Source organism: Ipomoea nil, unplaced genomic scaffold (genome assembly GCF_001879475.1).
Source record: "Ipomoea nil cultivar Tokyo-kokei standard unplaced genomic scaffold, Asagao_1.1 scaffold2653, whole genome shotgun sequence".
NCBI lineage: Eukaryota > Viridiplantae > Streptophyta > Magnoliopsida > Solanales > Convolvulaceae > Ipomoea > Ipomoea nil.
Genome location: NW_017619081.1, coordinates 3,305,921 through 3,332,839, shown reverse-complemented (window position 1 = coordinate 3,332,839; position 26,919 = coordinate 3,305,921).

Sequence of the window (26,919 nt, the reverse complement as noted above, 5' to 3'; positions counted from 1 at the left end):
CCGCCATGGTACATGTTTGATACTACCTCACTTCCATCTTTTGTAATTAAAGATAGGTTGCATTAATTAGTTTTATATTGCAAAGTGCAAATATAATAATAAAAATACAGTTTTTTTTTTAAATAAATAAAAAAAAGTTTGGACTGGGTTAGGAAAAAAAAAAAAAAAACACAAAATCATTCATTCTTCAATCTCATTTGTCTTCAATTTTGATTTGTTCTAGTTTTAATTCTCAACTTTAAATTAAAAGTGTTCCCATTCAACCTAAAATATCTTTAAAAATGATATATATATATATATATATATATATATATATATATATATATATATATATATATATATATATATATATATAAAGATTTTAAAAAAACATGGTGATGTTTTTGTAATTATCAAATAATGCACTATGCAAAACTTGAACACTTAAATATGCAATCTTTAACAACTAAATATGCAAATCTGATAAATTTTATAAAATCAACAAAAAGTTAAATTTTAAATCTAAACCGTAAAGGCTATATCTTACGCAGTAAAAAGTGAACCACTAAATCAAATAAAACAAAAATCTCAGCCATAAACTCTAAAATCGAAACACTAAGTACAAGGCACTTTCACATTTTTGCAAGTGTAATTTTTTAATACTAAATATGCAAAATGTTAATACTTAATGTGCAAACCCGGAAAAGTTTGAGAATTGCAGATTTTAGTGTTCAAGATTGCAGGGTAAAGTTGATGATAATTACAAAAATGTCATTCTGTTTTTTTTTTTTTTTTTTTTTTTTTTTTTTTTTTTTTTTTTTTTTAAATTTGATTTGATTCGTATGATTTTTCTAAATGTAAAGCTGAGATTAGTTCTTATATTTCTCCTAAAGGCTGGTTCTCATTTGATCAAATACTATATATATATATATATATATATATATATATATATATATATATATATATATATATATATATATATATATATATATATATATACTAATAAGAGCCCAAGAGAGTTAGGCCTATAATGGGTAGAAAAAATGGCGGTCACAGATTTTAATCAAATGAATGGCTCAGATTGATTAAAAGATTGATAAGATTTAAATTTTACACTAAAATTTCCTAAAATACCCACACATCGTTACTAATTCCGTTAAAATTTTAAGAATTGCCGTTAGTTCACCGTTAACTTACTCATTGATTTCAATAAAAAAAAAAAAAGGTCTTAGGTTCGAACCTCATCCCAATCAAAGTTGGCATAATTAGTACAATTTTAAGAATTGCCGTTAGTTCACCGTTAACTTACTCATTGATTTCAATAAAAAAAAAAAAAGGTCTTAGGTTCGAACCTCATTCCAATCAAAGTTGGCATAATCAGTACTCTATTTTACTCTTATTAAATTATATATAAATAATAATTTAGTAGCTACAACAAAAAATTATAGATATGCATTTCTTTAATTTAGAATTATGTGTTCACAATGCCTTTATTCAAAAAAAAATTATTCATTATCAATAAATTAAATAAGAGAAATAATTGTATTAGTTATATTGTCTTTATTTTTCTACAATATAAAAATTCTTTATATTCAAATTTATTAATTGATTATATTCGCTACATTGTCCTTACAATGTCTTAATACAGTGAAAAAAAATTATTCATTATCAATAAATTAATTAAGAGAAATATTTTCATTAGTTATATTGTCTTTATTTTTCTCAAATGTAAAAATTTTTACATTCAAATTCATCAATTGATTATATTCACTACATTGTCTATTATCTTTTTTGTGCACTATTTTTCTAATTAAATATCAAAGTTATAATACAAAATAATGCTATATATTTATTTACCAAGTATTTTATTAATACCATGAAAAAATTAAAAAATATATATAATTAATAAAGCCAACCATATTAACTACTTGAGAGATTTTGTGACAAAGAGAGTATTCAAATCACACAACAAATTGAAGTGAGAACTACCTTGCAATGTCCTTGTTTGACAATCAACAGTTAGCGCGCGGATTATATTAGCAGATTTGACCAACGAATTTATTTAATTATTAACATTGGGTAGAAAAATGACCGCCAAATTATTAAATCAAATGAATGGTTCAAATTGTTCAGGTTTTAATTTTTTTTTTAATTTTTCTAATTTATCCTTAATTATATGATTATCCATTTAACTTTTCCGTTAAATAGCGTTAATTCACCGTTAGTCTAATTATAATATTAACGTCTTCATCCCAAATGCTCTGTCGGGCCGGGGTGTGGGGGGCCTTAGGGTTGGGGTTCAGCCTTTTGGAAGAATAATATTAACGTCTAATATAAAATTATAATTACACCATTAATCTAATTCTAATATTAAAGTCTTCATAGAACTTAACCACAAATCCTAATGTCGAAATCTCTTCAAACAATATTAGTATATATTTAATATTTTATGCCCTAATTTTTATTTGTTCTCCCTTATGTCCCGTATTTGGTTTCAACCATACCTATACAATTATTTTATTGACAATTATAATCAATCTTGACTATATTATCTTGCATTTGTAAATTTAGAATTACCTATTTAACCCGCACGGGCTTAGCTCAATGGTTTAGTGGGCAGTATTTGGGAGAAGAGACCAAGGTTTGAACCTCGTCGGCGGCAGTGCGGGAATTATGTCCAAAGTGGGCAGATTCCTTGTTCGCACCGGCATTTGGTCCTGTCTGCTGAACCATTGAGTCACCGTGATTTACAACTTCCTACAATGCTCTGTCGGGTCAGAGTGTGGGGGGCCCTTGGGGTAGGGGACTCAACCTTTGGGGGAAGAATTACCTATTTAAATACGCAAATTCAACCTTCAATTATCTATGCATGAACAATTTCAATATAATCTCGCCTTAATATACTTTAAAGTACTTATTTAAAAAAAAAAAAAACATTGGGCATTATCCCAATCGCGCAATGCGCGTAAAAAACTAGTATATATAACTATATATATATATATATATATATATATATATATATATATATATATATATATATATATATATATATATATATATATATATATATAATTAAGTTCTACTGCATTTAAGTGTTTCCCGTGCGGTTGTGCGGTTTTAACGTGCGTCAGTTTTGTACTTCAAGTGCGTGAGTCTTGTGCTTAATGTGCGTGAGTTTGTGCTTAATGTGCGTGAATTTGTGCTTAATGTGAGTTGCTGTTGAAAACTTAAGTGAGTGAGTTTTGTACTTAAGTGCGTGAGTTTTGTGCTTACGGTGCGTGAATTTTGTGCTTAACATGCGTGAGTTTTGTGCTTAATGTGCGTTGAGTTTGTGCTTAATGTGAGTAGTTGTTGAAACTTAAAAGGTGTCTGAGTTCTGTGCTTAAGGTGCATGCGACTTGTGCTTAACATTCGTGCATTTTGTGTTTAACGTGCGTGAGTTTGTGTTCTGAAGGTGTTTTGTTTGTGTGCTTAATGTGCGTGTGTTGTGTACTTAAAGTGCGTCAGTTAATATTTAATGTGCGTCCACCCGCATGGGAAGCCCCTCCCGCACCTGAACCCTTCCATATACATACATACATATATATATATATATATATATATATATATATATATATATATATATATATATATATATATATATATATATATATATATATATGAACATGTGTCTAAATGGTGTTTTTGGCATTATAATAAAATAAAATAAAAAATTATTCTAAAGAATTCGATAATAGCTAATATCATGGGGTCTTCGGTGAACGACTATTCCTCATGCAAAGGGAATAACTTATTCCCGTGAATGCTATTTGTAGGATAAAATGTCAAAACAAACAATGAAATAGGTCTATTCTCAATAATGTTATTTCATTCTTGACTTATTTCATAAACCAAACATTTAAATGAGTAAAATGACTTATCACGATGGGATAAGTCCATTTATGAGAATGTTATTTCATTCCTAACATGTTTTTTAGTAAAAGAGAAAATAACACGTTTAATCCTTTAATTATGATTTTAGTACTTTGGATTTAGATTTTTGTTAAATAATCCTTTATGCGCTGCAACTTGAATGCGGAAGCACAATTAACAATGATCGCATGTAAATCAAATCAATCAACTAAACAATGTTCATACACCAAAAAAACCAAAACAATGTTCATGATCATGAATTTTTAATTAAACAGAACTAAAGATAAAACTTGTTCGATCCGTTGGAGATGTAATCTTTAAATTGACTTGAATAAAGAATGTTTCACCTCTCTGATCTGTATGCCTTAATCACTTCCTGATGATATGGAGACTGAAAAACTTAGAGACTAGAAACCCTTGTTCATCCCTAGAGTTTTCCTAGGTATTTTATAGATGAGAAACCCTCTTTCAAGAGGAATGAGTAACTTACTTTTAGGAATAGAAATCTCTTTAGAAATGTGAAACATCCTTTTAAGAAACCCATAACCTGTTTTCCATTATACATCTTTTAACCCTTATAAACTTAAATTTTAGCAGAATGAGAGGGAGAGAATTTCACCTAGTAATTTCATATTTGCACATCACTAATTATCACCGTGAATACCTTATGGAGTTACCATCTTTATTATATAAATCAGTGTTAGGAAATAATTATTTATAACAATTTTCACTTATTTACAGCCATAGATTTTGTTCATAAGTTCTTAGTGCATTAACGAATTTAGTCTCTAAATTGAGGGATCAAATATGAAACTTTACTAAGAAAATAAAAATTAAATTTACACCACAAATAAGTTATAAATCAAATTTACACAATTAATAGTTAATACAATAAAGAGACTTTAAAAGTACTCTTGCTCTAAAATAAATATATCAAATAATGGTTAGATAAAAAAAAAATATAAATAAAACATTTCTATTTGAATTTAGTGAACATGCCCATTACGTTTTCAAGAGACTATTTCGTTCTTATCTATTTTTCTATTCTTTTTAATTTTAATGTTTAGCATATATATAATACGGAGTATATAAAAATAAATGTGTAATCCAACTATCAGTTTAGACTTTTAATTGAGATGAAGAACATGTTTCAATTTGGTATAGAATCAACTACATGCTAAAGGTCCACGTGTTGCTTGGAACCCATTAAAAGGTAAGGGGCGTGTTGAGCATATAATATATGTTTGGAGTCTATCAAAAAGTAATCGGTCTGCACACGTGAGGGAGTGTTGAGTATATAATATATATATATATATATATAAATAAATGTGCAATCCAATTATTAGTTTAGGAAAAAAAAAGGTTGACTAGAACTTGGACTAATAGAATCCTAATAAATTTACCAAATAGCAAGTAAGCAAAAGAAATGAAACTAAAATTTGGTAAGAGTGTACATGAACATATATGCGTGCACATTATGAAATTCTCCTGCTTAACTGTTTTTGTCTGTATTACTATGACTAGGAAGTAGGAACATTGAAGTTGAAACTTGTATAATTAAACGAATCTCATACGATAATCTCATTCAATTTAATAAATTGTTAATCTTCTTTAAAAAAAAAAAAAAAAAAAAAAACTTAGATGATCCAATTTCGCCGAACTAATCTTAAACTCAATGCGCTCGCCCCTAGAGTCAATATGAAGATAAACCGTGAATCGTGCAATCAGCGCACCAGTTAGACCATAGTCTTCATTTGCGCACAAAGATTCAATCCACACCTTCCATCATTTTGGATCTTTTCCCATTCATTTTTCGGTGGGATTTTAACTACCACATACACTGTCCCTTCACTCATCTCATGACATCTAGTCAGGCGATGAATCACTACACTAAACCCTAAGGTTAAGCTTCTTAATGTTGAATAATCAAGTCACTGGCTAACTTTATTGTTAGGGAAAACAAAGAACCAAAAGACTTCAGGCATGTATCAAATTTACTTTGGTACAAGTTTTTAATTACCATGTACAATCAACATGGGTTTCACATAAACTTGTGAGGTACAAGAAATTGACAAGTTATTTGTGTTGCAATGAAATAATTCAATAAGGATAATAAAACCACCCTTGAATGAAGCCTTTTCGATCTCCTCTAGTTGGTTTTTGATTTGCACCCCCCCCCCCCCCCCCCCCGCGCGAGAGAGCCTCTATGCTATACAATTCTACAAGCTTGAAAAGAGCTCATGTATATAAGGGGGGCAAATCTTGTTTCCAAACCAATGTGGGACAAAGTCCTACATTTTCCAACTTAAATGGGTCTACTTTGAGAATCAATATCTCATTCACCCATTATCCGTTTTGAGCGTACAATATATCAATGTCTTCGTCTTACTACGAAGAATCCGAATCTACTTAGACCCGACCCAAATCGGTAGTGGACCCCACTGATAATTGTACCACAAAATAGCCACTTAATATGCCATTTTATGCCATTTTAAGCTAATTTTTCCAACAATCCCCCACATGAATGAAAATTGATTTTCGGGGTAGTTTTAAAACGGAAACAACTGTGTTCAGCGGTCGATCCCTGCATAGGATAGGTAGGGTCACACCCTTTGAACCTTCCCTCGTGAAGATACATTTACTTTACTGACTGTACGGTAGAACGCGATGTCTTTGAACCGACTGCCGTTTGTGTAGACGATGACATATCTCACACAGGAACCTCCGAACCATGCTTTGTTCTCATGATTGTGCCCATTTTGGTCGTGGGTCACCATTCCTGGTTCTGCAAGAGTTTGTGAAGAATTGTGCCCGTCAATTCTCCTTTGAAGCGACCCTCACTTCTCTCTCACATAGGTGATTCTTTCCCGAGTATCCCGCATACTCATATATGTCAACCGACATTCGAATCACTAAAGCATTTAACATGCTAACCTTGTGCGGGAGCCACTGTTTCTAACGAGGAGTGGTTAGGGAATCTGAGAACCCCCACAGTGACACGCTCCGTTCCATAATTTAGTTGTCCCATTGAACCTTAGGTGCCAGCTAGGTTGGGTGTCCACTATAGAACTTTATACCAAGGGCTTTAGACCCATTCATCGTCTCAACTTCTCCACAGCTACTCTACATAACCCTTTGGTTAACAGATCCGCTATATTGTCTATTGACTTTACGTAGTCAATCGAGACAACACCAGTTGTGAGAAGTTGTCTAATGGTATTATGTCTACGACGCACATGTCTAGACTTACCATTATACATATGATTCTGTACTCGTCCAATTGCAGCTTGACTATCGCAATGCACACACATTGGAGGTACAGGTCTTTCCCAATTAGGAATATCCTCTAAAAAATGGCGTAGCCATTCAGCCTCTTCACAACATTTGTCCAAGGCTATCAGCTCAGATTCCATCGTGGATCTAGCTATCACGGTCTGTTTAGAGGATTTCCATGCAACGGCTGCACCGGCTAGTGTAAACACATAGCCACTCGTGGACTTGGAGTCCTTAATATCGGATATCCAGCTAGCGTCGCTATACCCTTCAAGTACAGCAGGATATCTCCCATAGTGCAGTCCAAGGTCTCGAGTATACCTTAAGTATTTCAGAACCTTCACTATTGCCGTCCAGTGCATGGCACCGGGGTTACTCGTATATCTACTGAGTTTACTAACCGCAAAGGCAATATCCGGCCTAGTACAGCTCATTAGATACATCAAACTACCAATAACCCGAGCATATGCTACTTGAGAAATACACTCCCCGTGGTTCTTGCTTAGATGAACGCTTCGATCTAATGGCGTCCTAGTCCCTTGATGATTATCCTTGTTAATTTTTTCAAGAATTTTATCAATATAATGTGATTGGCTTAACACCAGACCATCAGGTCTTCTAATGATTCTAATCCCGAGGATTAGATCAGCCAAACCCATATCCTTCATGTCAAATCTCGCATTTAACATGTTTTTGGTAGACTTGATTATTCGATCGTTACTACCAACGATGAGCATGTCATCTACGTATAAACAAAGAATGACATAACCGTCTATCATTTCTTTAACGTAGACACATTTGTCACTTTCGTTTATTTTAAACCCATTAGTCAACATCGCATGGTCAAACTTCTCGTGCCATTGCTTAGGCGCTTGTTTTAAACCATACAGCGATTTAACCAACTTACACACTTTCCTTTCTTGGCTCGGAACCACGAACCCTTCGGGTTGTTCCATATAGATTTCCTCATCTAGTTCGCCATTTAGGAAAGCCGTTTTAACGTCCATTTGATGAACTTCCAAATTCCGCAGCGCGACTATAGCAAGTATCATTCTAATGGAGTTTATTCTCGTCACGGGAGAATACGTGTCGAAGTAATCAAGGCCCTCGCGTTGCCTGTAACCCTTGATTACAAGCCTAGCCTTATACTTCTCGATGGAACCATCGGGTTTCATCTTCCTTTTAAAGACCCACTTGGATCCTAAGGGTTTACTACCCGGAGGAAGATCAACAAGTTCCCAAGTGTGATTCTGTAAAATAGAATCCACTTCACTTTTAATAGCCTCTTTCCACATTGGTCCTTCTGTAGAAGTCACGGCTTCTCCGTACGTTCGAGGCTCGTTTTCTATCAAACAAGATAGAAAATCGGGTTCATTTTCTAATAAACAAGTTAGAGTACTCGAATCGTACTCCAACAAGTAAGTTAGAAAATCAGGAGCAAATGATTTTCCAACTCTCGCCCGCTTACTGCGTCTTGGCTCGAGCTCGGGTTCTCTCTCGGATTCCCCACTATCATTATCCATAGCTTCGTCAAACGTTCGTTTTGACGAACTCGGTCCCTCATTGGACCTACAAGGAAATACATTTTCAAAGAAAGATGCATTCCTTGATTCTATTATCGTGTTCTCGTGTACGTCCGGATTATGGGACTCATGTACTAAGAACCGATAAGCACTACTATTATGTGCATAGCCAATAAAGATACAGCTCATAAGGAGTCTTATCGAGCTTCTTGTGGGGTACCTTATTCAAAAGGTAATTACTTGTCAAAATAGCCTCACCCCACACATCTTGAGGTAGACCCGAACTTATAAGCATCGCGTTCATCATATCTTTTAATGTACGATTCTTTCGTTCGGCAACACCGTTCGATTGAGGTGAGTAAGGTGCCGTACGCTCGTGTATTATACCTACACTCGCACAGAAGTCACCAATAGGTGCTTCGTACTCATCACCTCTATCGCTTTTAACTTTCTTAATCTTACGATTAAGTTGGTTTTCAACTTCATTCTTATAAAGAATGAATTTTTCCAAGGCTTCGTCTTTGCTTTTAAGCAAATACACATAGCAATAACGTGTGTTATCGTCGATAAACGTGATAAAATATTTATTACTGTTAGACTATAGTTTATTATTATTATTAATAATGTCACTAGTCAATGTATTCTAGTTTAGTCCTAGTCAATTGGCTATTAGATAGTTCTCTCTCCTGAGAGTATTAATTGTAATATGATTCAGTTATTCTAATGATTATCAGTTTCCTTGTTCATCTGGTATCAGTTTGCCGGGCAAAATTCTCTCTAATTTTCCCCACCTTACGTCGACCACCATGTCTAGTAGTTCCGAACGCACTGTTACAACCATCTCCTCCCCACACAATTCCACCTCCCTAACGAGCGCGCACCATTTTGTTTCGCTCAAACTCACCCACAGGAACTACTTATATTGGCGTACGCAGGTGATCCCGTTCCTTCGGGGTCAAGGATTATTGGGATTCATTGATGGCACGCGGTCACAGCCTTCGCCGTTTTTGGAGCTCCTTGCCGGCGACACATCAAGTGGTGGTGCCTCAACCACGGAGAATCCGGCCTACGCTATGTGGGTGCAACAGGATGCGTCCATCCTCTCCCTGCTGATCTCCTCCCTGTCTGAGGAGGTGATGTACCTCGCGCTCGGGCAAACCACCGCACGTGGTGTCTGGACAGCCGCAGAGATAGCATTAGGATCATCCACGCAGGTCCGCTGCCTGAATCTGCTCGGGCAGATTCAGTCTCTCCGTCAAGGCGATAGCTCCACCTCCGAATACTTAGGGAGGGCGCAGCACCTTGTTCAGGACCTTGCACTGGCCGGGAGATCGCTCACGCCATCGGAGCAGAACCTTTATGTATTTCGGGGACTGCGGCCTGAGTTCCGCGCTATGGCCTCCGCGTTGGCGATCAATGGCACGCCGGTGTCGATTCCACAGCTGGCGGACTATCTTCAAGCACAGCAGTTCATCCACGAGGATGACTTCCCGGCGCATTCCCCAGCAGCATCGGCCGGGAATCCCTCCGCAATGTACGCGGGACGCGGTCGTCGTCAGCAAGGAGATGGCGGCCGGCAGTCGCGTGGCGGCGGTGGGCGCAGCAACCAGCGCGGCGGCAGAGGCGGTCGCGACCGGAATGGTGGCGGGGTGCGCTGCCAAATTTGCAGTAAGCAGGGGCACTCCGCGGCTTTTTGTTACCGGAGATACTCCGAACCGCCGCCAACGGCGCACGTCGCCGTAGCAGGAGGCGGATCGACGTCAGCAGCCTTTTCCGCGGTGACAACCTGGCTGCCGGATACAGGAGCATCAGTGCATGCCACACCGGACTCCAGTGTTCTCACGCAGTCCGAGGAGTACCATGGTGACGATGTTTTGCGAGTGGGCGATGGCACAGGTTTGGCCATCTCGCGTGTGGGTCATGCAGCAATTCGGTCTCTAAATAAATCCTTACAATTATCTAAAATTTTGCATGTCCCTGAACTGTCCGCGTCGTTATTATCTGTTAATCAATTTACTAAAGATAATAACTGCTTTTTTGAGTTTCACCCCAATTTTTTTGTTGTGAAGGACTGCATCACTAAGGCGGTTTTGATTAAAGGGCCAAGCTCGGGGGGCTTGTATTCGTTGTCTATTCCAAGTGCTCATTATGCGTTCGTGTCGGCTCGTGCCACGTCCCTGGTTTGGCACCAGCGTCTCGGTCACCCACACAGTCAAGCATTACAGCGTGTTCTACAACAATGTCCCGTTGAGTCAAATAATGTTGCAGTTCCCAAATTATGTTCCCCGTGTCAACTTGGCAAGTCTGCCCGATTTCCTTTAGATAGGGTAGACAAGTCTAGTAATAATGTACTCGATTTAGTTTTCACAGATATATGGGGCCCCGCACCAATTATTTCCGCGGATGGCTCCCGCTATTTTGTATTATTCGTAGATGATAACACCCGCTATTGTTGGTATTATCCTCTACGTCTTAAAACCGATATATATAAGATTTTCGATGTTTTTCGGGCGACGGTAGAACGCACCTTTTCATGTTCTATCAAGTCCATTCAGTCCGATTTGGGGGGGGAATACCAAAAATTACACAAGCTATTTGATAAATTAGGGATTGTTCACAGACAATCCTGCGCCTATACACACGAGCAAAATGACCGTGTTGAGCGCCGGAATCGGCATATTGTCGAAACTGGCTTGGCGTTAATGGCTCAAGCCTCGGTCCCACAACGTTATTGGGATCATGCGTTTGAAACAGCCACCTTCCTGATTAATCGCCTTCCGTCTGCCTCACTACAGTTTGATACACCCTATTACCGCCTGCACAAAGTCCATCCCACGTACACATATCTACGTGTGTTTGGGTGCCTTTGTTTTCCCTATCTACGCCCATATAATCGTCACAAAATCGAGTACAGGTCAAGTCCTTGTGTATTCTTAGGTTACCCTCCGTCTTTTAGGGGTTACCGCTGCATGAATCTTAACACCGGGAAAACCTATACTTGTCGTCATGTTCGCTTAGACGAAACCGTTTTCCCTTTTGCAGGAAATACACACAAAATTCAGGAGGTGCCTACGGACATCTCAAGTACACCATGGGGCTCCTGTCCCGTCCTCCAAAGTGGGAATACTAACATTCCACCATTACCACCACCGAGTGCACCGACGACTTTGGTTCCTCGGGCACCAACTCGTGCCCCGAGGAAAAGGTCTATACGGGCCAAGCCCCAGGAGAGGGCCCATGTCATGCGGTTGAAGCGTATGACAAAAGGGACTGGAGAACAACTACATGCTCTCACAGCTTCGACTACGGACCCCACTTGCTACTCCCAAGCAGTTGGGCATCCACAATGGCGGGACGCTATGGACCAAGAGTTCAACGCGTTACTACATAACAACACGTGGCAGCTGGTGCCTGCTACACCGAATATGAACATTGTAGGGTGCAAATGGGTGTTTCGCACCAAGCGCAAAGCCGATGGTTCGGTTGAGCGCTACAAGGCGAGACTGGTAGCCAAGGGTTTTAACCAGGTTGCAGGCGAAGGCTTTTTTGAGACGTTCAGCCCTGTGGTTAAACCGACCACAGTCCGGATATTAATATCTTTTGCCATATCACGCGGGTGGACTCTACGCCAGCTAGATGTCCACAACGCTTTCTTGAATGGCCACTTATCCGAGACTGTCTACATGCGCCAACCACCAGGATATGAGGATCCTGATCATCCCGATCATGTTTGTCACTTGCAGCGGTCCTTATATGGCCTCAAGCAGGCCCCGCGGGCCTGGTTCCATCGTCTACATGATTTCTTATTGGAAACAGGGTTTGTTGTATCCAAAACGAATGTATCTCTGTTTTATTATTCAACTGCAGGTTCCCGAGTTTTTTTGCTTGTGTATGTCGACGACATCATCATGCTTGGGAATGATGCTATCTTAGTTGAGTCTCTTTTACAGCGGTTGGCAACAGCATTTAAAATCCGAGATCTTGGACCACCCACGTTCTTCCTCGGTATAGAAACCATCACGGTTCCAGATGGTATGCTTCTCACACAGCGACGGTACATACGCGACATTTTGCAACGAGCTGGTATGACTGATTGCAAACCATTAGCCACACCTGCGTCCATCACTCAGTCAATTAGCCAGTCCACCGAGCCGTTCGACAATCCCACACAGTACAGGAGGCTCGCAGGGGCACTACAGTATCTTTCCATCACTCGGCCAGATATATCCTACTCGGTCAATCGCCTGTGTCAGTTCATGCACAGTCCCACACAGGAGCATTGGGGTTTACTTAAACGAGTTCTTCGCTACATAAAAGGAACTCTTGACTACGGGCTCCGCATCTCACCATCCAGGACCTCGGAAATTCATGCCTACTCGGATTCTGACTGGGCTGGGTGTCCAGTAGATCGCAAGTCCACCAGTGGTTATGCTGTCTTCATCGGTACCAACCTCATCTCGTGGGTCTCGAGGAAGCAGCGCACAGTAGCCCGTTCATCCACTGAGGCCGAGTATAAAGGTCTAGCAGACGTCTGTGCAGAGGTGACGTGGGTTCAATCTTTACTTCGTGAGTTAAGTCTCGACTCGGCTACCCCTCCGACTCTATGGTGTGACAATCTTGGTGCAACATACTTATGCGCCAACCCAGTTTTTCATGCGCGTACTAAGCATGTTGAAGTTGACTACCACTTCGTTCGATATAAAGTTTCGTCTGGAGAGTTCCGGGTCCACTTCGTCTCCACTAAAGACCAGCTAGCTGACATTTTTACGAAGCCGCTTCCTTCGGCGCGGTTTGCTATTCTTCGTTCCAAGCTCAATGTGGTGAGTCATCCTCCTTGAGCTTGCGGGGGAGTGTTAGACTATAGTTTATTATTATTATTAATAATGTCACTAGTCAATGTATTCTAGTTTAGTCCTAGTCAATTGGCTATTAGATAGTTCTCTCTCCTGAGAGTATTAATTGTAATATGATTCAGTTATTCTAATGATTATCAGTTTCCTTGTTCATCATTACCACCTCTCGTTTGTATCGATCTAAAATCGCACAAATCACTATGGATTAATTCTAGTGGTTCAGTTTCCCTTTCAACCGATTTGAAAGGTACTTTCGTTAATTTTGCCTCAACACAAATTTCACATTTGTTATTTGTGTTAATTTGAAAATTAGGAATATGGTCCATGTTAATTAATCTTCGTACAGAATTATAATTAACGTGACCTAGTCTACCATGCCACAAATTGGAAGACTCAAGCAAGTAAACGGAAGTAACTTTGCTCTTATTCATGATAATGGGCATTACATTGAGCTTAAAAAGCCCATCAGTTACATAACCTTTGCCTACAAACATTCCTAACTTAGACAAAACAACCTTGTCTGACTCGAACACCATGCGAAAGCCATGCTTGTTCATCAGAGAGCCAGACACCAGATTCTTCCTCAGCTCTGGAACATACAGCACATTGTTCAACGTCAGTTCCTTCCCGGAAGTCATCTTCAGAACCACCTTGCCCACGCCTTCCACAGCAGACTGAGCAGAGTTTCCCATCCAAACCTTCTCACCCTCAACGGTCTCAAAGGTATTAAACATCTCTCGGTTGCAACACAAATGCCTTGTTGCACCAGTATCGATGAACCACTCTCGTGGGTTAGAGTCCACGAGGTTCACCTCGGTCACCATAGCTGAAAGGCTAATCTCGACCTCCTTCTGATTGCTTTCCTCAACCATGTTGGCTTCAGAACTCTTGTTCTTCTTCTTTGGAACTTTGCACTCAGAGGACTTGTGGCCAGTCTTGCCACAATTGAAGCATTTTCCATGAAATTTCTTCTTGGTAATGCCTCCTTTCGGACCTAGCTTTTGCTTGTCCTTCTTGTTCTTCTTGGAGCCTTTAGCATGCTCCACAACATTGGCTTTAGCGCCAACAGTGACAGAATTTCTCCCATCATTCGTCATGTTCCCCTCCTCAATTCGGAGTCGCTAGATCAAGTCCTCCAGGTTCATTTCCTTTCGCTTATGCTTAAGGTAATTCTTAAAGTCCTTCCACTCTGGAGGCAGCAAGTGGATAACAGATCCTACTAGGAAGGCTTCACTCAACGTCATGCCTTCGTCACGGATTTCATCAAAGATTAGTTGTAAATCTTCAACCTGACTTAGCACGGTTTTGGAATCAACCATTTTGAAGTCAAGGAATCGGCCAACCACAAATTTCTTTGCGCTGGCATCCTCACTTCGGTATTTATGATCCAAGGCTTCCCACAGCGCTTTCGCTGTGCCAATCTTGCGATATACATCGTATAACGCATCACATAATCCATTTAGGATGTAGTTTCGGCATAGGAAGTCCGAATCCTTCCAATAGCCAACTGCCATCACGGATTGGGCATCCTGTTCCCTTAGTTCGGGAACCTTCTCGGTCAAAAATCTCGCCAAGCCGAGAGTTGCTAGGTAGAACAACATTTTTTGTTGCCACCTTTTGAAATTCGATCCAATACCGGTGAATTTCTCCGGTCTTTCGGCCGAACCACTCGGTACCGTAGGTACCCGAGTCATGGGAATATATCCCTCGGTGCTCCCACCATCTTGTGAACCAATGTTCACTGGTGTAGCTTGGGAATTAGCAACATTATTGCCATTCCCACCATTGTTGTTCTCAACAACATTCTCCTCCCCGAGAGCTGGCAAAACTGGATTCTCCATTTCTTCTAGGAAATTAGAGATAAACAACCAACGGGAAACGGATATAAGGTTTTAAGATTGTTGGGTAATAAGGTTGAAAAATCCCAAAAATAATAATCCTACGAAAAGATTAATATTATATGGGAAAAAGAAAATCTGGGAAGGAAAAAGGTTGAGTGTTTGGGTATAGGTTTAGCACGAGTTAGAACACAAAGTTCTTTTCCTTAAAACCTTATTTGCTACCTCCCACAAGTGCTAGGAGCGTTGTAGCCTAGGTTTCCCAGGATAAAACGTGCTACGATTCCTTGTTTAAGCACCTAAACAAGGAACCCGGCAAACAAAGCAAAGCTTAGAACACTGGTTGGCTAAAGAAGAGAGTAGAAGCAGAAGTTTTGAAGCAAAGTATACTGGAAATGGCCTTTAATTGGTATTAAACCAATTGTGTAACACCTGTAACTGTCACCCACTAAGTAAGATTAAACTCAGAATTTAAATTTATCAGTTGGAAAATGATACCGAAGTTTCGCATAACTTATGCCTGGCCGCAAGGCCAGCCAATTTCCTGACGACATTCGTGCCCGCAAGTGCCGGCGCCCACGAGCTCGGGCTTGAAGCAAGCCTTTTCGATCTCCTCTAGTTGGATTTTGATTTGCGCCCCCCCCCCCCCCCCCCCCCCCCCCCAGGAGAGAGCCTCTATGCTATACAATTCTACAAGCTTGAAAAGAGCTCATGTATATAAGGGGGGCAAATCTTGTTTCCAAACCAATGTGGGACAAAGTCCTACATTTTCCCTTCATTTCCCAACTTAAATGGGTCTACTTTGAGAATCAATATCTCATTCACCCATTATCCGTTTTGAGCATACAATATATCAATTTCTTCGTCTTACTACGAAGAATCCGAATCCACTTAGACCCGACCCAAATCGGTAGTGGACCCCACTGATAATTGTACCACAAAATAGCCACTTAATATGCCATTTTAAGCTAATTTTTCCAACACAAACGTTACATAAGATTTCCTTCAAAGTCTCCGCAACGTAAACCAACTTTGTGTAAACTTTCCAGTAAAGTCTACTAACTTTGTGTTAACTCCCCAAAAATATTAGATATTAAGACACAATCAATTCCATAAAGATTTATCAACCCAAAGATTAAATGTTCTCAACAAATGGACATCCAACCAAACTTAAAAAATATTTTACTCCAATTCACAACACAAAAATATTATTTAGGGTGAAGTGCCAAATAGCACCCTGAACCAACAACGAAATGTCACCCCGCACCCTAATCTTCTATAAGTGATTATTCGATTCACGAACCAAAAAATATTGTCCACCTAGCCTTTTTAACCGGTTTGCCTGTTGCCTAGATGACATGGCTCAGGTTAAAATCTGACGTGGAAAGGATTTAGCTTAATTAACAGGTTTCCTAGGAATTTGGCTTATTTATAAACGAATCACGATCATCTTCTCCCTATCGCAAATGCAAAATCATCTTCTCCCTATCACAAACGAATCACGAATCATCTTCTCCCTGCCTGGGTTTTCCGTTTCCTCCGTCGACGACCCAATATTAGTTCCCATTCCCTCCGTCGAAGTGCAATGTGTGTTGAGAAATAAGAGAGGGGTGGAGGAAGATATAAACAGGCTTAAGAATGGAAGCATATTCCATCATCATATTAGTGGACATAAGCATAGAAGAGGAACATAAACAAACAAATCTGAGTAGGGAATGCAATCCACACCATTGACAGTGAATAAAACATTACCATATCTAATAAAGACAAGACATCTTACTCTGCCCTGTTACCACACTGGCTCTTGATCAAACAAATTATTTAAAAGGGAATAGAATCCAGAGTCAAAACATTCCCTACTCGATTTGAGCCTTGTTTCCAGCCTTCTTTCCGGTCGCTGTCCAGTCTTCTCGCTTTCTAGTCTGGTCGGCAATCGGTAGGTAGAGGGTTTCGAATTGCAATTACATATTAGGGCTTAGGGCTTAAGCTAGGCGATTTAGGGATTTGGGTTTGAGATTATGGATTTGGGAATTTGATTCTTCAAGTCGCGATAGGATAGGGATTTGGGAACTAGGGTTCTTCAGACTTTGATTCGAAATACGCACGTCTGGGGTTGATTTGGAAGTTGTTATTACCGTAAATAACTTATTGGATGCCACATCTACGAAACAAGACACGTCGCAGCCAAGTCACCGCCACATCACCACTTATAACCTTTAACTTGAAGGTTACCTGTTAAAAAGGCTAGGCGGACAATTTTTTTTTATTCATGAATCAAATAATCACTTATAGAAGATTAGGGTGCGGGGTGACATTTCGTTGTTAGTTCAGGGTGCTATTTGGCACTTCACCCTATTATTTAAGTTCCTTATAATCGATCATGTCTAAAACTTTAAGTACCCATTACTATATAAATCTCCAACATATATCTCTATATATATCCATTAAAAAGTTAATATACATCCGATTAAATCATACTCAAATCATTTGATATACTTTTACGTAATTAAAATATCATATATTTAAGCAAATTTCATACAATAATCTCATTCAATGTAATAAATCATTAAAATTGTTTATTCCTTACCTATTTCATTTTTTATTGAATATAATTCATGCATATTCTTTTAAAATTTATTCTATGAAGCAAAGATGTTCTTAATGTTTAATGACTCAGATACTGATTCAAATGCGGACAGTGCTTCACGTACGGTCAGTGTGAATTCATCATCAGGTATGCATAAATGCATCACACAGTGTTCGAAAATGCACCACAATAAAATGCACTTTGCACCACAAAACGCATCACACACCAATCCACAGTGTGATAAATCAAATCCCACCATTTACAGTGACAAAAAAAGTTCAAGAAAATGGGAAATTTAAGCAGAAACTAAGATGAAAAGAAGGGAGGAAAAGCAAGAACAAACCTGGGGTTTTGTAGCAGTGGAGATTGAAGCTGAAAAACGGGGTAAGAAAAATTTCAGACACCCAAACTCTTTCCAAATTTCAGCATAATTCATACGTCATATTCCAGTGAGGAAAAAAAAAATTAATTCTTACCTTTTTGAGGAGCGTACAGCGGCGGCGTCGGCTTCCGTACTGCGGTGGCGAGCTGAGGCGTCGGGGCGGCGACTTTGGGCGGCAGCGGCGGCGACGTCGATCGGCAGGGACGTCGATCGGCAGCGGTGGGACGTGGATCGGCGATGGACGGGAAGATGGAGAGCGTGGACGGCGGGACGATGGATGGAGATGGACGCGATTTGATATAGAGCTAGGGTTTTTAGGATTTAAAAAAAAAATAAATCGCGTCCAAAGTGACCACTTTGGACGCGATTTATTATTATTCGCGTCCAAAGTACTGAGCTTTGGACGCCAATACTTTTTTAAAATTAAAAAAAAAAATTATTTATATAGTGGCATTTTAATTACAAAAATGCCACCGCATTACACTTTAGGCGTCCAAAGTTCTAACTTTGGACGCGAATTAGTCAATTTTATTGATGTTTTTTGTACTAGTGCCTCACCACACATAATGGGGCATTTTAGAACACTTTGTGATGCATTTTGCGTACCTAATGACGAGTGACTGTACGACCACACGTGAAGCACTGTTCGCACATAAACTTGACCTAAGATCCACACTCATATTACCATACAGTTCACTTAGTATATATTTAATTTGTCATTAAAAGCAACTACATACCTACCCATAATCGAGTTACACATTATATTTTATATATTATATGCTTAATGTGCTCGTATGCAAATTAATTGTTTTAACTCAATTAAAAATCTAAAAAAATAATTTTATTACACATTTATGTTTTATATATTATATGTTAAGTAATATACAAATGATTAAATTATTAAATTTAATTTGAATCAATTAGGTCATGAGATCGAGCCTCAGTGGTGGCTGTGTTGACTCTTTATGCTTTAATAGGTTGAGAAAGTATAAATAAACAGATACTACAATGTAATAGAGTTAGTAGCATTCAAAAAAAAATTGTTTTATATAATTAAAATATATAATTAAACGAATTTTATACAATAATCTCATTTATCTTAATAAACCATTAAACTTCTTTCGTTATTGATAAGCCACAGACGTAATATATATATTTTTTTTTCATAAAAGCAACCACCTAACTACTATACATGTCTCTATATACACCAAAAAGTTATGTCCATTTCAGGGCTTCCTTTTAAAAAATGTAATTGACAGAAATAATTTTCTTTTATATATATATAGATTATAGCATGACCTCCACGGCTCCACGTATATGTATATTTCTCCCAACATTATTATTTTATATGATTTTAAAATAGAAATAATTCATTTAATTAATTAAGCCCTTTTGTGATTCTTAATACCTAATCCAACAACCGACTCAACAAACGCTGCCTATTCAAGAGGTTTTGTAAGATTAATATATACATGCAATGACCAAGACTATGTGGTCTAATGGTATCCGGATTGGACTTCCATTTAGAAGGTTACGAGTTTGAGCCTTAGTGGAGGCGTTATTGATTCTTTGTGTTTCAGTAAGTTGAGAAAGTATAGGACCAGTAACATTCAAATATATACACATGCATGCAATATCAAGAAAGATAATATATACTACTATTTTAAATTGAAAAGAAAATGGTAAACTCTTTGTATATAAATCAAACACGATATATAATAATATTCTATGCAATATAAAATTGACATAGGTATTGTTTGGTATATAGTTGATAGTTGATAGTTGATAGTTGTTAGCTTATTAAGTCAGTGGGTTTGAGTAGTTGATAACCTGATACCCACTGTATCAAGAAAGATAATATATACTACTATTTTAAATTGAAAAGAAAATGGTAAACTCTTTGTATATAAATCAAACACGATATATAATAATATTCTATGCAATATAAAATTGACATAGGTATTGTTTGGTATATAGTTGATAGTTGATAGTTGATAGTTGTTAGCTTATTAAGTCAGTGGGTTTGAGTAGTTGATAACCTGATACCCACTGTATCAAGAAAGATAATATATACTACTATTTTAAATTGAAAAGAAAATGGTAAACTCTTTGTATATAAATCAAACACGATATATAATAATATTCTATGCAATATAAAATTGACATAGGTATTGTTTGGTATATAGTTGATAGTTGATAATTGTTAGCTTATTAAGTCAGTGGGTTTGAGTAGTTGATAACCTGATACCCACTGTATCAAGAAAGATAATATATACTACTATTTTAAATTGAAAAGAAAATGGTAAACTCTTTGTATATAAATCAAACACGATATATAATAATATTCTATGCAATATAAAATTGACATAGGTATTGTTTGGTATATAGTTGATAGTTGATAGTTGTTAGCTTATTAAGTCAGTGGGTTTGAGTAGTTGATAACATTAGCTGATTGTAGAAAAATAATGTTTGGTAAATTAGTTGTTAGCTGATAACTGATTACATGCAAAATGATTTTCTCAAAAAGCTTATCGAAAAAGCTGTTTTGAAAAGCTTTTTAAATTTTAGTATTTTGGAACAATAAACTGTTACAAAAAGCTAATTAATCAAACACTTATATTGAATGTTTAATCAAGTCAAACAACTAATAGTGATCAAATAAGCTAAAACTGACTTATAAGCTAATTATGTTATCAAACAGGGCCATAAATACTTGTAATAGTATGTTGATACTAATTTTTTTTAGTACTACTGACTTTGTTATAATGCAGTATCTGTTCATAACTAGATAGTAGTTAATTCATAAGAGATTAAAGGGACGCACTCAGGTGCGAATAAGTGCCCAGGAAGGAAATGCGAACGAATCAGCGCGTGACACGTGTCCAGATCTAATAACTTAAAAAAAACGCGGTGGCATTTTCGTAAATAATTGAACATCGAAGTGCAAGTAAAATCTCTTATAAGTGCACATATTTTCACCTATAAGTGCATGTAATTTTGCCTTGTTAGCATTCACTTTCCGCAACCATTCATGCACCTGGGTGTGCTTATAACTATGTGTGCAACTATTTATAACTATAGGTGCAACTACTTATAACTATATGTGCACCTACTTTCACCTATAAGTGCATGTAATTTTGTCTTGTTAACATTCATTGATCTGAGTTCAGCGGGTAGTACTACTCCTGAAAACCACTCGCAAACATTCATACACCTAGATGCAACTACTTATACCTATGTGTGCAACTATTTAGAACTATAGATGCAACTACTTAGAACTATAAGTGCAACTAAGTATTGATGCTCAGTGTAAATTTTTACTTGCACCTATAATACATTTTACATGCACTTGTAATACATATTACTTGCACTTCGATGTTCAATTATTTACGAAAATGCCACCGCATTTTTTAAAAAAATCAGTGTTTCTCATTCATTAGATCTGGACACGTGGATGAACAGAATCCATTCCTATTTCGCGCCTGAGCGAGCTGTTCGCAACCGAGTGCAAAACAAATTAAAATGATGAATGCGGAGTAAAAATTAAAGAAATTAAAATATCAAAATCATTATAGAAGAAGGATGAAGTACGGGGTAATCGATGTGGAATTTCTTTTTGCTAGTATGGTTATAGACTACAAAGGTGAGTGAGGGATATGTGAAGGACGGAAGGTTGAGAGAAAATGTATGAAATACAAAAAGAGAGAAAAGTCTTTTTTATAGAAGTTACGAGTAGAATGATTACTTTTTAAAAAAGAAACATTTTAAAAAATAAAAATTCTTGAATTTCTTTTTCTTATTTTTACTTTTTGGACTAGTTTTAAACTCAAAAGTAAATTGAGTAAAGCAATTTCTTTTTTTTTTTCTTTTTAATCGAAACTACTTTCTACTACATCTTTAAAATAAAGGTGTAGTATATTCTTATTTGTTTCAACTATCCACTACACCTTTATTAAGAGGTGTAGTGTAAAGCTATAATTATATGCTCATTTTTGTAGTAGTGTCTTTACAAAACAATTTAACATGTGGAACCCTAATCATGTTGGTTTAGTAACTCTAATGTTCTAAGTTTAATTTTTAGTGGAAACAGTTTATTGGTTTGGGGTTGGTCACCTATGAACAGTGGTTTACCTGGCAAATTAAATCTTGGATCAAGGTCAATCTTGTACAAAACGACAATATTTTATATTAAGTGTCAATTAGTGCATCATATTTAATATTATTATCATATATTATGTTCATAATATTTGTTCTATATATATGTCTATAAATCTAAACCTTAATATACATAAATACTAAACTAAATGTACATCATATGTATATTCTATAATAGGTGCATAATGTATCTTCTATATGTTCATTAAAAAAACGTTTACTTAATGTACACAAATATTATACTACAAACACAAAACTAATTAAAAACAAAATTTAATAACTAATTAACCAATGATCGGCATTTTCTTTTAGTGAGAATGATCGACATTATGATGGATGAATTAGAGAAAAAAAATAGGAGAGATATTTAGCATTACTCTTAATTTTCTAAATATGACATAAATTATTAATTTATTTTTACTATAATTCTATCTCTTCTATAATAAATTAATCATCTTTACAATGCATGTCGAGTAGGGTTGACAATTCATATTTATTTCATGTCATAGGATACAAGTTAACGAAATAACTCTTTTACCACAAATATGACTTATTTTAATCAGCTTAGTTGACGTGAATGATTGTACACTTTCATCTCTTAAAAGAGGTTGAGAGTTTAAAATCCTTTCTTGATGAATCAATATGGCAAACACTTTGTCCTTAATTGGGTCTGCCTAGTGCGAACGGGTAATAGTCAGAGTTAAAATATGACTCATTTTGAAATGCAATCATTATACAATGGATCATGATTCACCTTATAAGATGAAGCATTGATATAAGATTCATTTTTATTTTTTAGTATACTGAAAATTCATTTTTACTACATTGAAAACTCAATTTTGAATGTTTTTTTTTTTTTTTGGATTGAAAAATCATTTTTAGGTACTACTTAAAAATGAACTTGTAGTACATTAAAATTAAACTTCCAGCATACTAAAAATGAACATTTATATATATAATGTGGATCACAGCTCACAGTATAATTTGCCTTCAAAATGTATACATGTATTACATATGTAGTTTTTTAAAATTATGTTGCAACAAATATTATTGTTGTTGTTGTTACTTGTCTAACCACTAATTTTCTTAGTCAAGATACATTACGACACCATACAACGAGACCAATCTATTTGTGACGGTTAGGACATGACTCCTTCAATGGTCCAAGACTTTTGGTAAGTTGAAAAAATCACGTTATCTTATCTACACTTTACTACACTTTATAAGGTAGAGTATTCATAGTAGTGGGTTTTTTTTTTTTTTTTTTTTTTTTTTTTTTGGTGGTTTTAGTAAGTGTGATTAGGAAAGACAATGTGGAATGAAAGAGGAAAAAAAAACCAAAATAATGCTGAAATTAAAAAAAAAAAATCTAATTAGATGGATAAACGCGCCCAGTTGGTGCGTGCACTAGGCGCGACTTTGGTCTCCACACGACATTGAATGCTCAGTAAATTAAAATGCTGGGACCCACAAACCTGCAAAAACCCAATACTTTGCAGGAAGTCTTTTTTTTCCTCTCTTTCGACATTCTCACTCCTCCATATCACATTACATTTCTTAAAAATTATGTAAAAACTTCGCAAAATCTACTAATGTAGATGCTCTAGGCATCCTCAATAATTGAGATTTTTAGGAGTTTTTACCGTGTGATTAGGAAAGAGAAAATGGGAGTGGAGAAAAAAATGGAAAAAAAAAAAGCAAAACAAAATAGGAAAAATGAAATTAATATATATATATATATATATATATATATATATATATATATATATATATATATATATATATATATATATATATTCCTCTTAACGCGCCCAGCGGGCGCGTGAAATGCGCGCGCGGATTTTTGCAGCGTACGCAAAGCATAAAAAGCTATGTTTAATTTCAATAGGTCCCACATTTCTGATAAAATCCTAATTTTGCAGTTCCTCCTCTTCTCTCCTTTCACTTAAACAAAGTTATTCTCAAAAAGTGTGAAAAACCAACTAATGGAGATGCTATAAGTTACATAATTATTATTTTGAAAATAATAATAATAGAGTCAGAAGCATTTAAAAAATAATAATAGCATTGAAAACAATAATAATAGCAATAAATTCATCAAGTCATTAATAGGAGGCACATTGAAGTGATATGCCTCCTCTAATTTCAAATTCCATGAATTATGTATGATGTCACCAATACTATTCCCACGTAATAACCGTTGCAGCTGCACTTTTTTGACTAAAATGAGTAGAATGGTAACCGCTACCTAAACACAGGCAAAAGCTTCCTCTCCAAAGCTATTAAATTTGGATCACATTCCGCTCACAAAATAAATTTTAAAGTTATAGATCGAAATTATTATATTTTATAAACAATGAAATATATAAATAATATTTTTTTGAATGCAAATATATAAATAATATAATTCTTATTCTATTTCATTGTTTTGTTTATGGGAGGAATAAGTTTTATAAATTGTATTACAATATTTGATCAATTTAAAGAATATATTAGAAAATTAAGGTCTCTTGTTTTTAGAGAGTTTTTTCTAGTTTTGGTTCCACGACTATAGTATCACTAACAATTTTGATCCACGACTTTTAAAACTTATAGAATTGGTCCACGACTATGACTTTCTTAGCAAATTTGGTCCTTCCGGTGCATTTTTCGTTCAATTTTTACCGAAAAATTTTACTCCACATTTTAACATGGGTAATATTGTCTTTTCCATCTCAAAAACTAATGACATAAATAAATAAATAAATAAATAAACAGCTAAAAATTTTATATTCCTTCATTTATCTATCCGCTTGCTTAATTAGCAAACTCGGCCTTTACAAAAGCTATTAAAAAATTGTGTAGATTTTACCTTAAAATCGGTGAGATAAGACTTATGTTTGTAAAATTTGATTTTAATCACAAAATTAAAAATCATTGAAGTTACTAATTCATACAAAATACTAAAGTAATATGTTGAATGCATAATTTTATTATTTTATTTCAAACAAGTATATCATTTTAAGCAAACTTAAACTCAAGTTGTAATTGTTTTAACTACAACTAAAATTTGTCAAATATTATATAGTGTGATGGCATCTCTGTTGTCATTCCAAATGGGTGGTTGCAGGATTGATTTCCTATAGTAGAGCATTGATTATTTGGGTTCAAAAAGATTGCGAAAATATGTAAATAATCATGATTATTTAAAAAAAAAAAAAAAAAAAAAAACTACAACTAAAATTTTGAATTATTACATTTTTAAGATTAAGACATACAGAATAATTGTTACAAAGTATTAAAAAAAATTAAATATTTTCACCTATAATCTTTTTAAAATTTTAAACTTGAATTTGCAAAAAAAAAATAAATAATAATAATAATAATAATAATAATAATAATAATAATAATAATAATAATAATAATAAAATACATCCTTTGTATACTTAGGCTATGTTTGGAAAACCTAGATGAAAAGGTAGTTGAAAGCTGAAAAGCTATAAGCTAGGAATTGAAAACTGAAGAGCTATTAAGCTAGCTGTTACGCTTGAAAGTGTTTGGTAAAATTAGCTTTTTGATATGCTGATAAATGTAAAAAGACAAAAAAGACATCTTTATAAAATTTAAATTAGTTTGTTTACATATTAAACTTTAACATTTTGTCTTCAAAAAATTAACATTTTGAAATAAAATTATTAGCATAATCATGATCTAGCTTTCCATAATGAAGTAGCAATATTGTTGCGAATCTCCTTCATCTAACAACAACAACAACAACAACAACAACAACAACAACAACAACAACAACAATAATAATAATAATAATAATAATAATAATAATAATAATAATAATAATAATAATAATAATAATTGCGGTGAAAGTTGCGAATAAAGGAGAAGAGAAAAAGATTTTAATTGAGAATGGTAAATGATGTCATTTCTTTAAAATAATAAGGACGAAGATAAATAAAATTTAAAAAAAAAAAGTTAGGAAGCTACTAACTTATTTTGAAATGCTACTTAAGGTAGTGTTCCAAAATAAACTCTTATTTTAAGCTATGATCTTATTTTGGGAACATTACCAAACAGAACTTATAGCTTATTAGTAGCTTAAAATAAGCTATAAGCTGCTAAATAAGCTCTGTCAAACAGAGCCTTAATTTGTTTTACCCTCTTTTTAGTCCATCTTAAAATAACATTTATTTCCTTTAATATAATCCTAGAGCTATCAAAAGAAATTTTGTTTCCGGGGTAGACACGCCCTCTCGGAACGTTATGTTGTGAGCACGTAAGGTGGGCACGGTTCTATATCCATAATTTCTATACTATAGATTCATAATTTTTATATTGTGGATCCATAATTTTTATATTGTAGATTCATAAAATTTATACTTTAGATTCATAATTTCTTAATCAAAGATTCATAATTTAAATACAA